Source organism: Pseudorca crassidens, chromosome 3, assembly GCF_039906515.1.
Source record: "Pseudorca crassidens isolate mPseCra1 chromosome 3, mPseCra1.hap1, whole genome shotgun sequence".
Taxonomy (NCBI): domain Eukaryota; kingdom Metazoa; phylum Chordata; class Mammalia; order Artiodactyla; family Delphinidae; genus Pseudorca; species Pseudorca crassidens.
The window spans coordinates 91,583,118-91,595,974 of NC_090298.1; the positions used below are offsets into that span (position 1 = coordinate 91,583,118).

The following is a 12,857-nucleotide window of genomic DNA, read 5'->3' on the forward strand; positions in this document are numbered from 1 at the left end:
TCTTTTCCAGAAGAAATTTCTGTACCAGGTCTTTACAATAAAAATTACTGCATCCATAAAGGTAGTCATGTACCCAAAGCCTAAAGGAAATCAGGATAGGTCTCAAAGTGTGTATATTCTGTCATCTTTCATATTTCCTTTGTGGTCTTTATGGGCTCTGTTTGGAGGAGCCCCGTGGAATTGCCATAGGTACAGGCTGATGTTTTTTTTTACGCGTTGTGTAGGCAGAGCATGACTGATTGGGCACTGTTGACGAATGACAATTGGGAGCAATAACATTTGGGAATGAAAATAATTTTTGAAGCCTTACTTTCTCTACTTCTGAAGCATTTTAATAAGTCTGTTCTTTATGACTTTAGGTAAACATGTCAAGTAATCCCTAAAATCTGAATGAGTTTTGTATGTGTGGAGTATTGAATTGCTTAGAACGTCAATCTTGGAATATAAGAGCCTGTCAGGTACCTAGACTCTAGATACAGAATATAATCTTGTTGGGTATAAAGCTCCTATAAAAACCCTGGGTAAGAGATATTATTTCAGGACGGCAATTGAAGAGGCAGTTTGTATCAATCCACTTCTTTTGAAGTATTTTAGGATCTGTCCTTGGATAAAATTAGACCACTGTAGGAAATTAGACCACTATAGGATGTTGATGTGTTCCACATCCCTTAACCCCTCACAGAGTGTCTTCAGGATCTGACCTCAGTGTTAGGCCCCTGAATTTTGTAGTGAGTTGTAATATACATGTCCATGTGTGGATTTTGTGACCATGTTCTTGGTGACATTGCCTTTGGGTAATGTCATGGGGACTTCTATAATTCTTGAGGTGAGAGATGTCTCTTGAAAGAACTGAATCTTTCCAGAAAAGGAGGTGTTTTTGGTTTTTTACGTGGTATTCTTGTTAGCTAAAACGTCTGTAACTTCCTCTTAGTCTCAGTTTGTAGTAAACTTAAAAGGTTAGTGTTACTTTTGTATAACAATTGTACTTGTCTCTTATGGTTGGAAGACTTGCTTTTTTTTCAGTTTTTCTTCACCTCACATTTCAGATGAAAATGAAAATCTTATCCTATCTCAAAGAACTTAGTGAAAGAAAGTAGTAGTGAAGATCATTATCCAGAGGATTTGGTCCTTTTTTTTTCTCTTTTTTTTAACACAAGGCAGCAGCCTGAGACAGGTGAGAAATGTTCAAGAGGCCAGCTATAAATAGCTGCTGGGTGTTCTTGAAGGATTGTAGTTTTCCTTCCGCATAAGATTAAGAAACTTTGTAGAAAGGAATTGGTCTTGTCCATCAAAGGGTAAAGGACAGCTAGATGCCAACTTCCTTCTCATAAAGTCATTTTGTTGAGGTTCTTTTCATAGATGCATTTCTATTAAGCTATTATTACCACTGGCTAGGGTCAAAGTGGAGCACAGATTTGCCCCATTTCACCCAGTAGGTATAACTCTGAAAAGTCATGTGAGTATAACTCATAAATCAGCTCATATTTTAAGCATTCCAGGAAAACCCCTTATTTAAGGGAGCCCTGCTGAGAATCATGTTCTAAAGTGCTGTGCTCACAGTAGACACTGGATAACTACATGGATGGGTGGATGAAAAGAAGGATCCTTTTATATGAACAACCCCTTTATTAAAGGCATTCTCTAAGATTCAGTTTCTCCAAAAACACTGTCTCCCAAAGTTGGGTGGGTGTCGCTGGACCCTGCTCCAGTAATGGCCTTCCTGTGTCTCTATCATTGCACCGTGTTAATGTTCATTGAAACAGGTAATACTTACTGAGTGCTTACCGTGAACCAGGCCCTGTACCAGACATCTTTAATCTGTTATCTCATTTAATTCTCGAGGCAATCCTATGAGCTGAGGAGAGTGCAGTTTAAAGAGGCTTGCCCACAGCTTGCCATACTCACATAATTAGTAAACAGTACGGTCTAGTCACAAATGTGAGTCTGTCTGATTCCAAAGCTTCTAACCCCTGAATTCATGTCTTTATAATGTGTGTTTGTCTCGCCACTAGATGCCAGCTCTCTGAAAAATTGAGCCCTGTTTGGTTTTGGTTTTGGTTTTTTTTTGCTGCACCGGACGGCTTGCGGGATCTCAGTTCCCTGACCAGGGATTGAACCCAGGGCACGGCAGTGAAAGCCCGGAATCCTAACCACTAGGCCACCAGGGAACTCCCATTGAGCTCTGTTTTATACGTCTTTGTCTCCTCAGTTTCAACCACCATGCTGGTATGTAAAAGGCTCTTAATTTGAATGAATGGTGAAGGAAGACCTGGGTTCCACTCTAGTGCTGGCACCGGGTAAATCATCGAACCTCCCTAGAGCAGCACATAAAGTGGGGAAGTAATCCTTGCCCTGGCTCTATCACAGAGCTGTTGTGAGGATCAAATGAGAAAGATCTTATGGAAACCATGAGGAGCTGTGTAAATGTTAAGAAGGATTCATATACCAATTACCTGATTTACCCATTTTGTACATTCAAAATGGTTCAAGGCTGGGGTTCCTCGGAGCACCTGAAATATTTAAATTTTGGGAGAATAATTGGCCTAAGGAAAGATAGGGAACAAAGATTTTTATCAAGCCAGGAGGAGAAAATGCTCCAAGATAAATTTAAAGTCTTAACGGTGTTCATGCACATAACTGACAGATGGGCCAAAAATAGGGATTCCAGTTAGATGAAAAATATCCCCCCAGGCTAGTGGAATGTACACTGGGTGAGGAGTTCATTCAGGGACCAGGTGCTTAGCAAGGCTTGGGTGCTGCCTTTCTTGGGGAAGTGCTTCATCTTGTTGCCAGGCCTCAGGTTTCCCTAGCTGTAAATGAGATACCTAGACTGAATGACTCCAGTGACCTTTCATTCTAAACTTGTGTGTTTGGGGCAGCCCTGCAGGACTGAGGTGCGTAGCTGTCACTGTTCACTGGGGATGCCAGCAGAGAGTTGGCTGCCAGCTTTGGGCTTTTTCACGTGCTGGCAGAGGGCTGGCCAGACCCTCCTAGGCTGAGGCAACAGAGAGGACCCATCCTGTGTTGTGTCTTCAGGTACCTTATAGATGCTGGATCCCAAAGCTGGTCTGTGCCCTGCATCAACTCCTCATTCACGCCTGTAGCACTGGTTTCAGTAGTCTTTGGGAGAATGTTCTGTTTCCCGCTCGTGCCACCCTCATCGTTTCTTTACCATCTCACCTCTAATCCATTGTTTCAAAACTGTTAGATTTCCTGTATTTAAAGCAAATCAGAGATTTTCCTACTGTACAATAGAAAGATGTTCTTTAAGACTTTCTTTCAACCTTGGAACTATTTATACTTTCCAAACTTAGTCTTTGGATAGAAAGCCCTTTGAGACTGATAAGAATGTGTCCTCTGATAACATCCTGTGTTTTGTAATGTTTGTTTTCGAGTGCATTGTTTAAGCGTCATGTTGACACTAGCAGGTACACAGAGCAGGAATGACTACCCACATTTTACAAATGAGCCTAAAAAGGGAAGGAAGGCACACAAGGGACATGGCAGCGCTAGGCTCAGATTTTGTTTTCGCCATCATATTTTGTCCACCTTCTCAACAGTACAAAGCCACTTTCACCTACCTGGCCATGGAGGCACCAGCTCAGTCCTGTTGAGGACGCAAGCAGGGCAGTGATGATACTGTCATTACAGCTGCGGAGATCGCGCCTCAGATGCTGACCTCTGCTCTGTGGCTGTCAGACCTCTAATCTACCTCCGCTGCCTCCTGGGCCTGCTCTGTTCACCTTATGGGTAGATTTTCATTTCAGCACATTCTGTGAAAGCTTCAGGCAGGGCCCTCATCTCACAACGTAAAAGACATCATGTTTCAGGAACTCATTGGGGAACACGCTAGTAAGGCAGGGTCAGGAGATGGGGAGAGGGAGAAGGCGAAGACCAGCACTTGGATTGCCTGCCTTCGAAACCCAGAGCAGGAAGGAGCCCTCAGTGATGGAATTCTCTGCCGCTCTGTCTGTAAAAACCATAAACCAGCTCCATTCCCCCTGCTTCAGCCCTGTCATGGGTTTAGGGGAAAGTTACAGACAGTTCCCCTTTAAATCCTAAGTATTTGTCTGTATCCCCTATTATCGCCTATTTGCATTTATTAATTGTTGCATGTAAAACTAAGACTTCAAAATGGATTCAATTTAATTTTCCAAATTAATCCACCTTGAATTTGAGGTCTAATATCTGACAAATAGCAAAAGGTATTAGGATCAGAAAGTACTTGGAATTACTCTCCTCTCTGGTAATAATAAGAATTCTGGGACAGAGAGCAAGCAACTTGGGAAGGAATCCCCACCCTTACTGAATTCCTCCTGGGTCCTTGATGTCCATGCTTACCCCTCATGTTTTTCTACCTGGAAGCTCGTCTCTGCAGCCCACAGTCTGCTCTCTTTCCCCTCCCTCCGCCAACCCCTGGTATCTCTCCCCTGTGATGTTCTCTGCAGCTCCCTCCCATCTGCCCAGCTGGTTTGAACAGAGACTTGAGTAAGCTTCAAGTATTTTAATACTAAAAGTACATTTTTAGTTGGTGCATTTTTTCCCCATTTTAATGCATTTCTAAGGAAAAGAGGTTGACTTTTTCAATGGCTGTCATCACAGTTTTAGAACTAAAAACCTTGCTTTTCAAGATCAATAAGTAGAGCTTTTCTGAGAAGAGAGTTGTGTGTGCAAAGGGCTTCATCTGTTGAGATGCTTTCATAGCTTAACATTTCGTGCTGGAAAAATCCTTTGTGATCATTTTATATATGGCCTAGCATTCTTGTTCTTGCACGTAATGCTGATGAAATTGTTCTTGCAAAACCTCAAGACTGTCTCTCCAGGCATGTATGTCGGCTTCTCTGGGAACACCCAGTTATCTCCTTGACAGTTTGTAGGCTCTGTACTCATTCCTCTTATTTATCTTGTCTGCTCAGAAAGGCTGTAGAGAGAGACCAGGAACAGGGATAAAAATTGCTGGAAAAGATGGGAAAGGGGAGGGAATTGGTCCACTCATTTTGGTTCCCTGGCACCTTCAAGTTTTGTTTCATTGACTTCTGTTCAGAACCAGTTTAGGCTGTTTTGGTTAAGAACCAGTCTTAGTAATTGTTTCAGCATTCTTTGAAAACGTATCGCATTTAGTCCAAATTAATCTGAGAATCAGACACCACGTTGCCTTGCCTTGGCTCTGTGGCAGACATCTAATAGCAAAACCCATACCTCTGGTATTTTTGAGCTCGTCTTAACCCGTCGTTTAATACGCAGCCTTTATTTGTAATGTTTTGATTTGGTGGCAGTGGTGGTGCATACAGGAACGATACTCTGCCATGGTGGTTGTGTTTCATAGAACCCAAGAGTGGTTTTTATCGCTGCATCTATGTAAAATCCTCAGCGCCTGGTTGAGTGGTTGAATATTGGATGCCTTGTTGCTTTGTTAAAGCCACAAAGTTTGGAAGTGAAATCATCACACCAAGCGATCCGGCTTATGTCAACTCTTCCATAAATAGTACGCGCTGGGGGAGTATTCTCTGGCCCCCGGGGAAGGTCAGCAGAGTGGTTGTGAGCCAGAGTAATCTGGTCTGGGTCGTGCTGAAAGCTCTTATTGATATGGGATTAGTCTCAGTGGAGACACCGCGCTGTCACATGGACATCCCTGCGATCGAGAGGAGTGAGACGGGAGGCCAGTGGGGGGGAGGGGACGCCGCTGAGTCACTGAGTTCATTAAAAGGCTACTACACGGGGCGGCTGGCTGGGAAGACCAACCCTGGACTCTGCACTGCCGCCACACCCACACCTCCAGGTCCTTAAGGCTCCACTCCATGCCCGGCAAGGAGGACGGCAGCACTTGACAAGGTAGGAACTGGAGAAGCTGATCTATGTGACAGTCACATAGCTGCGCACAGTCCCGGTGGTGGCAGAGTGAGGCCCCAGCGGAAATGCGGGTCCACAGCCTCTGGTCCTAAGTGTTGGGTTTCCATACTGATGGGAAGGGGGCTCTGCACCAAAAGAGCTCCTGACCCGGTGGCTCAAAAGTTTGGAAAGGGGGAAAAGGTAATCGTATATGTTTTACTTACGTAGCCAGCAGTCAGATACTGTCAAATGTTTTTCCAGTTTGAGCATTATTCAAAGTCACGTGTGAACTTGGCAGTGAGCAGGCGTTGTTGATGTAGGTGGAAAACAGGGTTGAGAATTTGTTAAGCTTCTGTTCTTTCTTAGTCTGAAACTTCTATACCACTAGAAAAAGTACAAATACGGCAAACTTTTGTCTGCATTGGGGCTAGAGAAGGAAAGTAGAAGGTATTTGGGGGAGGGGACAGTTGGGGCAGATGTCATAAAGTCCAATAAATCGTCTCACTTCTCTAAGTAAAGAAAGTAGTTATGTGGTCTTTGCCTTAAGTTTTGTTCCCAGCCTTAGACACCTAGTCCTTCTTCTGTGTATGAGTGTGGGCTGCGGGCTGGATGCAGATGGCGTGTGTATTCTTGTGTCCTCACCACATAACGCCGGAGACATAGCTGAGTGACTGTTAATACATGAACATGTCCAAAGAAAGAACTACAGAGATGGGTCTAGACAAATTGTGTATGCGTGTGTGTTGTCAAAAAAGATTGAAAATTGGTGGCAGTGCCTGCAGAAAACCTTTTAAAGTAAACTCTAACTGATGGAGGAGCTCCCCCAGTGTAGATTATTAGTTCTGGAGAATTGATTTTGGCAAAGTGACTGCTTGGACTCTGTGTCTTTTTTTTTTTTTTTTTTTTTAAAGGAACGACTAAAGAGTCATTTCTCCTTGACATTCTCCGAGCATTCAGGCAGAACAGAGGGTTGCTTTATTTTTTGAAATTCTTCCTCCATCCCTCCCTTTTTTCCCCCCTTTGCCAAACTGAACACTGAATTCTGTTCATCTCAATTGGTTCGGAGGTGTCTAAGGCAAGGAAAGCAGACAGTGGATGTTTGGTGGCTTCGGGGAAAGAGGGGATTAGTAATGGAGGATAGAGGTTGCACAGGGTCATGGAAGAAGGAAAGCCTGTTTGGTGCAAGAAATGTTTGCTGTTTAATTGGTTGTGTTGGCAGCCAGTAAGGCCTGGGAGGGAGGGAGAGGAAAGATGAAGAGAATGGGGTGGGGAGGGTCATTTCTTGCTGCTGTCGCCTCTTTTCTGGCTAGCATGAGTGGAGCCTGTCGGAAAACATGTTGCTTGGATGGCCCGTCAGAAAAGTACTTCATTCCTGGCTCCCCTGGTCTCAATTAGCTGGAAAAACTTGCTTGGTTTAATATGTCCCTCTAGCAGAGTAAGTTTCCCCTTTTAAAGAAAAAGGAATGTGTGTCTTGGGCATTAATGAACCTTTGCTAAACTAACCTTCCTGAATAATTCAATTACTTACTTTGAACTAAAAGAGCACCTAAAAAATTAAGAGTTGGAGTATGACCCAGAATATGGTTTAAATATTTCTTTCAAATTTTAAGTAAAGTTCGAAAAATGAGACTGTCAAAAGAATCAACTCTGAAATGCAAGAGGTTTGTTTAGCAACACTCATAACAGGGGGAGAAAAACAAAAGCTATTTGGTTCTTGGGTATTGTAAGTTACCAGCAAGGAGCCGTGGATCGAGGCCTCAGTCAAACCTAGGGCCCTAGATTATGGAGGGGTGGGAAGGCTAGATTGCAACGGGCCAGTCGTTTCTAACTCCCGATCCAAGCGTTCGTGGTGGCAAGTCAATTTTAGGGGAGTAGATCGGAATCTTTTTTCCCACGTGTAATGGTTCAATGTAAGAATTTAAATGTTTGATGTTAAATAAACTACCATACTCCAAACAACCTGCAGATTATCCAGTGTAGAACGTTAGCCCTTTGTCTGCTGCATGGTCAAGTTAACTTTTGTTCAAGAAATGTGAATACACTTACAGCTACAGCCTGACACAGAGTCCAGCTAAGGGGTCTTCTGGCCTCCCTCCTGGTCTCACCTAGATAGCTCTGGGGGTACTGTCTAGCTTCAAACCCCCTCATTGCTCTAATTTTGCAATTTCTCTTTGTTTTGGGGTATTGATATTTTTGCTTCTGAGATTAGCTGGATTTTTTTTTTAATTTCTTATGTTTTATCCAACATTTATATATATTTGAAATGAGTAAGAGTAATCCTGTATCAGCTCAGTCTGCTATACAGACCCAAGCTGTAGCATAACTAAGTGGAACTGGGCAGTTCGGTATGTGAGAACATTTCTTCAAGTTGAACCAGAACGTCTTGGGGTGGAAGGAACCCTGCCGCAGCCCTCCTTCATATAGTCTGCTGCCTTCTAATGGGGAGACGGTCTGTGCAGGCAGGCAGCCAGTGATGTATTCTTATAGCCACTCATGGTTCCACTCTGAAGCTGTCATCTTGACACACAGCTGCTCTCCTGTACCCTCCTCTGGGTGGCTTTCACTGAACAAGACACACCTTCCTCTTGCTCTGTCCCTTCCACCAAGGCCATAATTGTATGAGATTGCCTTTCCTTTCCTTTGGAAGTTCAGGTTCGTGCTGTTTACCACCCATAGTCTGTGTGTTTATGATGATATTCCAGTTCCCTTTTATTTTTTCCTTTTAGGTTTGAAACCCCTTCTCTGCTAACTTATCATATTTATTGCCTTCCACTGTAGCTGGGTGTTAAGTTTTACCTAAGTGTCTTTCTCCACTTCCCAAATTGTACATTAAAACTAGTTCAAGGGGCTTTCCTGGTGGCACAGTGGTTGAGAGTCCGCCTGCCGATGCAGGGGACACGGGTTCGTACCCTGGTCCGGGAAGATCCCACATGCCGCGGAGCGGCTGGGCTCGTGAGCCATGGCTGCTGAGCCTGCGCGTCCGGAGCCTGTGCTCCGCAACGGGAGAGGCCACAACAGTGAGAGGCCCGCGTACTGCAAAAAAAAAAAACAACCAAAAAACAAAACTTGTTCACCTTATCAGTTTCTTGACTGCAGAATTTCTTTTCACTCGTGGTCAAGAGGTGTTCTTTCTCCCGTTAGGAGTCATCATTCTAGCACCTTACGTACCTAAAAAAATAACAATAATAAATACGAATCCTGTTTTCCATCATCATGTATGTTACTCTAATCCCTGTCCACCTTTATCTTTAAGAATCAATGACCTTCACCTGAAAGAAACCAGGAAAACACCTCCCTTGAGTTTCAGGACTGTCCTCAGAAAGTCCAGGATGTGTTCATGGGGTCACTTGTTCCTGTGTAAATTAGCAGATGGGAAAGGAGAGGGCGGGGTCAGCCTTGGCGAGCTGTCGCTTCTTTCTCCTGTTTGTCATTTTCTTCAGGAAGTCTGCAACCACTGGGGAGTAATGATCTCATCCACGTGGGAGCCCAACAGCTTTCCCACCCTCACCATCTCCTGCAGCATCCCAGGGCTTGGTTCCGTAGCCCAGGACATCGGGTGCCAGCTGCTGCAGTGCTGCTGCTTCACTCCCTGCCCTTTCTAGCCCTAGGCTTACCTCTTTTTAGATAAGGAATCCTTCCAAGAATCTGAAAACTGCAACGCTTCCTTCCGGAGAAAATATACACACATTCAAGTCTACTCTCAGGGGATTCTGCAGTTCCTAATCAAGGGGGAGGAACCCAGGTTAAAGACCCCTGGCATGCATCATACACAGGTTGCTTTGAAACTGGGCAGTTTATCTTACCGCAGTCTGTATTGCGGATTTTTTGTTCTCTATATTGTGTGACTCCATTTAGTATTTACTTCTGGAATTCAGGTGCCCAGAAATGGGTTAGTCACAGACTTCGGTTTATATCATGCTCACCTCTGGTCTATGCAGAAGTCACTTTTATGTCTGTGTAACAACACTTGTGAGTCCACCCCCAACACAGAAACTAGAATGTGACACTGTTCACCTCAGCCTGTGCAGTCCTGCCTACAACCCAGCCTTGGGTTGCCTTGGGTCTCGGACCCATTGTTTCTTTGCTGTCTTCGGAAATAATTTTGTCACATTTACACATTTCTAAAAGGTTAACTGGGGTGTGGTTTTGTTCTTAAATCCTCTCTAGAAATATAGAAATTGTCCAAGCTTCATTTATTTTAAAATATCCGAGCACCTACTAGGTGGCAGGAGAAGATGGGAACAGAATGACAGCCCCTGCTGTCTCGCAGCTCAGAAAGATGCAAAAACCGTTTAAACTCAAATATGTACATCAGCAGAGACGCGAACAAGTGGAACCACCTTCTGTGGGTGCTGCCGTGTCTACATGGAAGGAAATCTGTTTTATGCCAGACTAATAAACCTGAGGAGGGATGCAGCCCTGCAGTGCACCCACTTTCCTCGTATCTGAAGCTGTGTCTCTCCTTGCACGCCAGCAGCCCATCTCCCACCTGTCACATCTGCACAGCCCTATCCGTGCACCCTTGGCCACGTTGAGACACTCAGGTGACACGCCTTCACTGTCCTCCTCACATGCTTCCCCTTCACCTCTCCTCCTGCCTAGGTTTTTGGAGGGCAGCCTAGCACGGTACAAAGAACACAGGCTGTGGTGTCTGCAGCTTTGGGTTCAAGGCCTGGCTTCACAGTTGTTCTGTGACCTTGAGTGGGTTACTTAATGCCCTCCCTCTTCTTTCCTCAACTATAAAGTGATGAAAGTAATACTCCCTCATAAGGTTGCTGTGAGGATTGAATGAAATAGTGTGCTTTATTTAATTTATCTCTGAAATCAATGAAATAAAGTGCTTAATATGTAGTGCCCTGTATGAAGTAGGTCCTTGATATTTGATGCCCTCACTAATTGTTGTTTTGGCCTGCTATAGCCTGAGAAATAGTAGGAGGTGAAATGAAAGAAACTGGCTTTGTCCCTTGCAGTCTGAGGCGTCAGACTTCCCGTGTACAAGGGGTCATATTGAGAACTGCTTTTAAGAAGAAAGAAGCCTGTCACAGTGGCCACCTGGCCCACGGCAACGTTTCTCACTTCCAAAGGTCTAAAGTCCTACTTCTGCAATATTAGCACATGCTGCCATTTCTTGCTCACGTTACCACAGTTTTGTTCCATGTCCAGAACTAGGGTTCAAACTCTCTGAGGGCAGAGGCTCGCTTTTATTTTCACTGTTACATGCAGGACAGCACCCTTAATAAAGAGTTGCTGAGAACATCCGCGGAGGTTCTAGATCACAGGTACCAGACTCACACCTGGAACCCACAGATGTGCTTCTATTTACCCGCACAGTATTTTTTAAAAAATTCGTAAGTGGCCCTTGCATATCAAAATGTTTCACTTGAAAATCTAGGTATTTGGATTTTTTTTCCTTGCAGAATTATCTAGCAACATGGAGCCCACATTCCCACCTGGCAACAAATGCTGGAGTTGAGAAGCAGACACCCACGCTCTCCCAGTTTACGATAGGCTCTGCCGCTCCCTGATGCTCACCCAGCACTGTCCCCTGTGTTGCACCCACCTGACCTCCTGGAGTTTGTACAGGGCACTACATATTAAGCACTTTATTTCCTAGGTTTCACTGGCATTGGGGGCCCAGTCCCCATTATGGTCTGAGAGCCCGGTACCAGAAGGGGAGTACTCACTCATGTAGTGCATCTTCTAAGACCTGGCACTGGGTGCTGAGGGAGGGCAAGGGAGGCAGAGCTGGAGCACGGGACCAGTTCGTGTCTGTCACCAGTAGGTTCAGGGATGACTGTGGTGAACGCCTGTGTCTGCCAAATGAGCGGTGCAAATAAAGAACTGAAAGAAGGAGTCCCTGCCTCTGCCTGAGCTGCTCATGGGGGTCCCCTGAGGGAGACCCAGCTCTTTAAGGACGATAGGGTTTCAGTATCTGGAGGAGAAAGCGGCCTTCTCCCCCGAGAGCATGACATATGCAGGAAAAGGCAGCTGTGACTTGACCAGTTTGACCCATATGGGAAGGAGCAGAGGGAACTGAAAAGAGGGGGTGATATCAGACAAGCGGCCTTCAAGGCCAAAGAGTGGCATTTGGAGCATAGGCAGTGGGGAGCTGCCAAAGACTTTTGAGAAGATTGCAATCAAAGGAGCTTGAGAAATGAAATGAAAACTTTTTTCAATTGTCAGCAAACATCCCAAAGGTAGAAATGGCTGTGGACATGTTTGCTTGGACGTCCGGGGCACCCTCCATCCTGCTGCTTCTTGAAGCTGCTTCTTCCAAGGGTGCCCTGATGAGGTGGGAAAGATCCCCTTTCCTTCTTAGGCCTGTGGCTTCTGTCAGGTTGGCAGGGTCCCAACACTGTAAGGCCCAGAGCCCGTAGACAGGTGATAAATTTCACATGCAATTTGAAGTGCATTAAAGGGGTGTGGTGACACTTAAAGAGGAGCTTAACCTGCCTGTCAGAGACAGAGATGGAAAGTGTATCTTGGGCCGCTCTAATCTATTTCAGACTCATTCGGACAGTGTGTGTCTGGCTCCAGCCAGATTGTAAGTCTGATTCTCTAAGTGAGACTTCACTAGGTTCTGATAGTTGTTAATTTGCTGCCCACCGTTGAGCACCGCCAGAGACGCTGCCTCCCTGGTGTTTGGTGCCGAGGTCTGGGTGTTGGTGAGAAACACTGCTGTTCCCTTCAGAGCACATTCTACCAAGAATACTGCTGCTACTGCTGAATAATTACTGCTTGATGCCTTCGCGAAGTCTGCCTCTGTCCTCACCGAGCGTGATCTACATGCTATCTTGGAGCCGACTTCCTTTGCTGCTCTGTTCAATGAACGCTCTGATATGTCTAGTCTGCACTGTGCCCTCGGAAAGCCTGTGGCATAATCACCATCAGAAACGGGTACAGATGCTTCTTAGCTGCGATGACCTGGTTTCACTCACAGTTCAACATCCCTGCCCCCAGCGATGGAACCGCCAGCCTGGCTGTGATGTTGCCACAGAAAGCAGCGAAGTGAGATCTGCCCCTGGAGC

The 12,857-nt window shown here is 45.2% G+C and overlaps 1 protein-coding gene across 6 annotated transcripts in view; it reads left to right on the top strand.

Annotated features, from left to right (window-relative positions):
- MCC (MCC regulator of WNT signaling pathway) overlaps positions 1-12,857 on the top strand; it is a 464,176-nt gene that overhangs the window by 290,165 nt on the left and 161,154 nt on the right. Inside the window, exon 1 of one of the 6 annotated variants that reach the window (XM_067731412.1) lies at positions 5,359-5,832. The exons of the other annotated variants lie outside the window; for them this stretch is intronic. The gene's annotated coding sequence lies outside the window, so the exon portion shown is untranslated. Of the gene's footprint in view, positions 1-5,358; positions 5,833-12,857 lie in introns of those variants that run through there. 6 annotated transcript variants of the gene reach the window in all.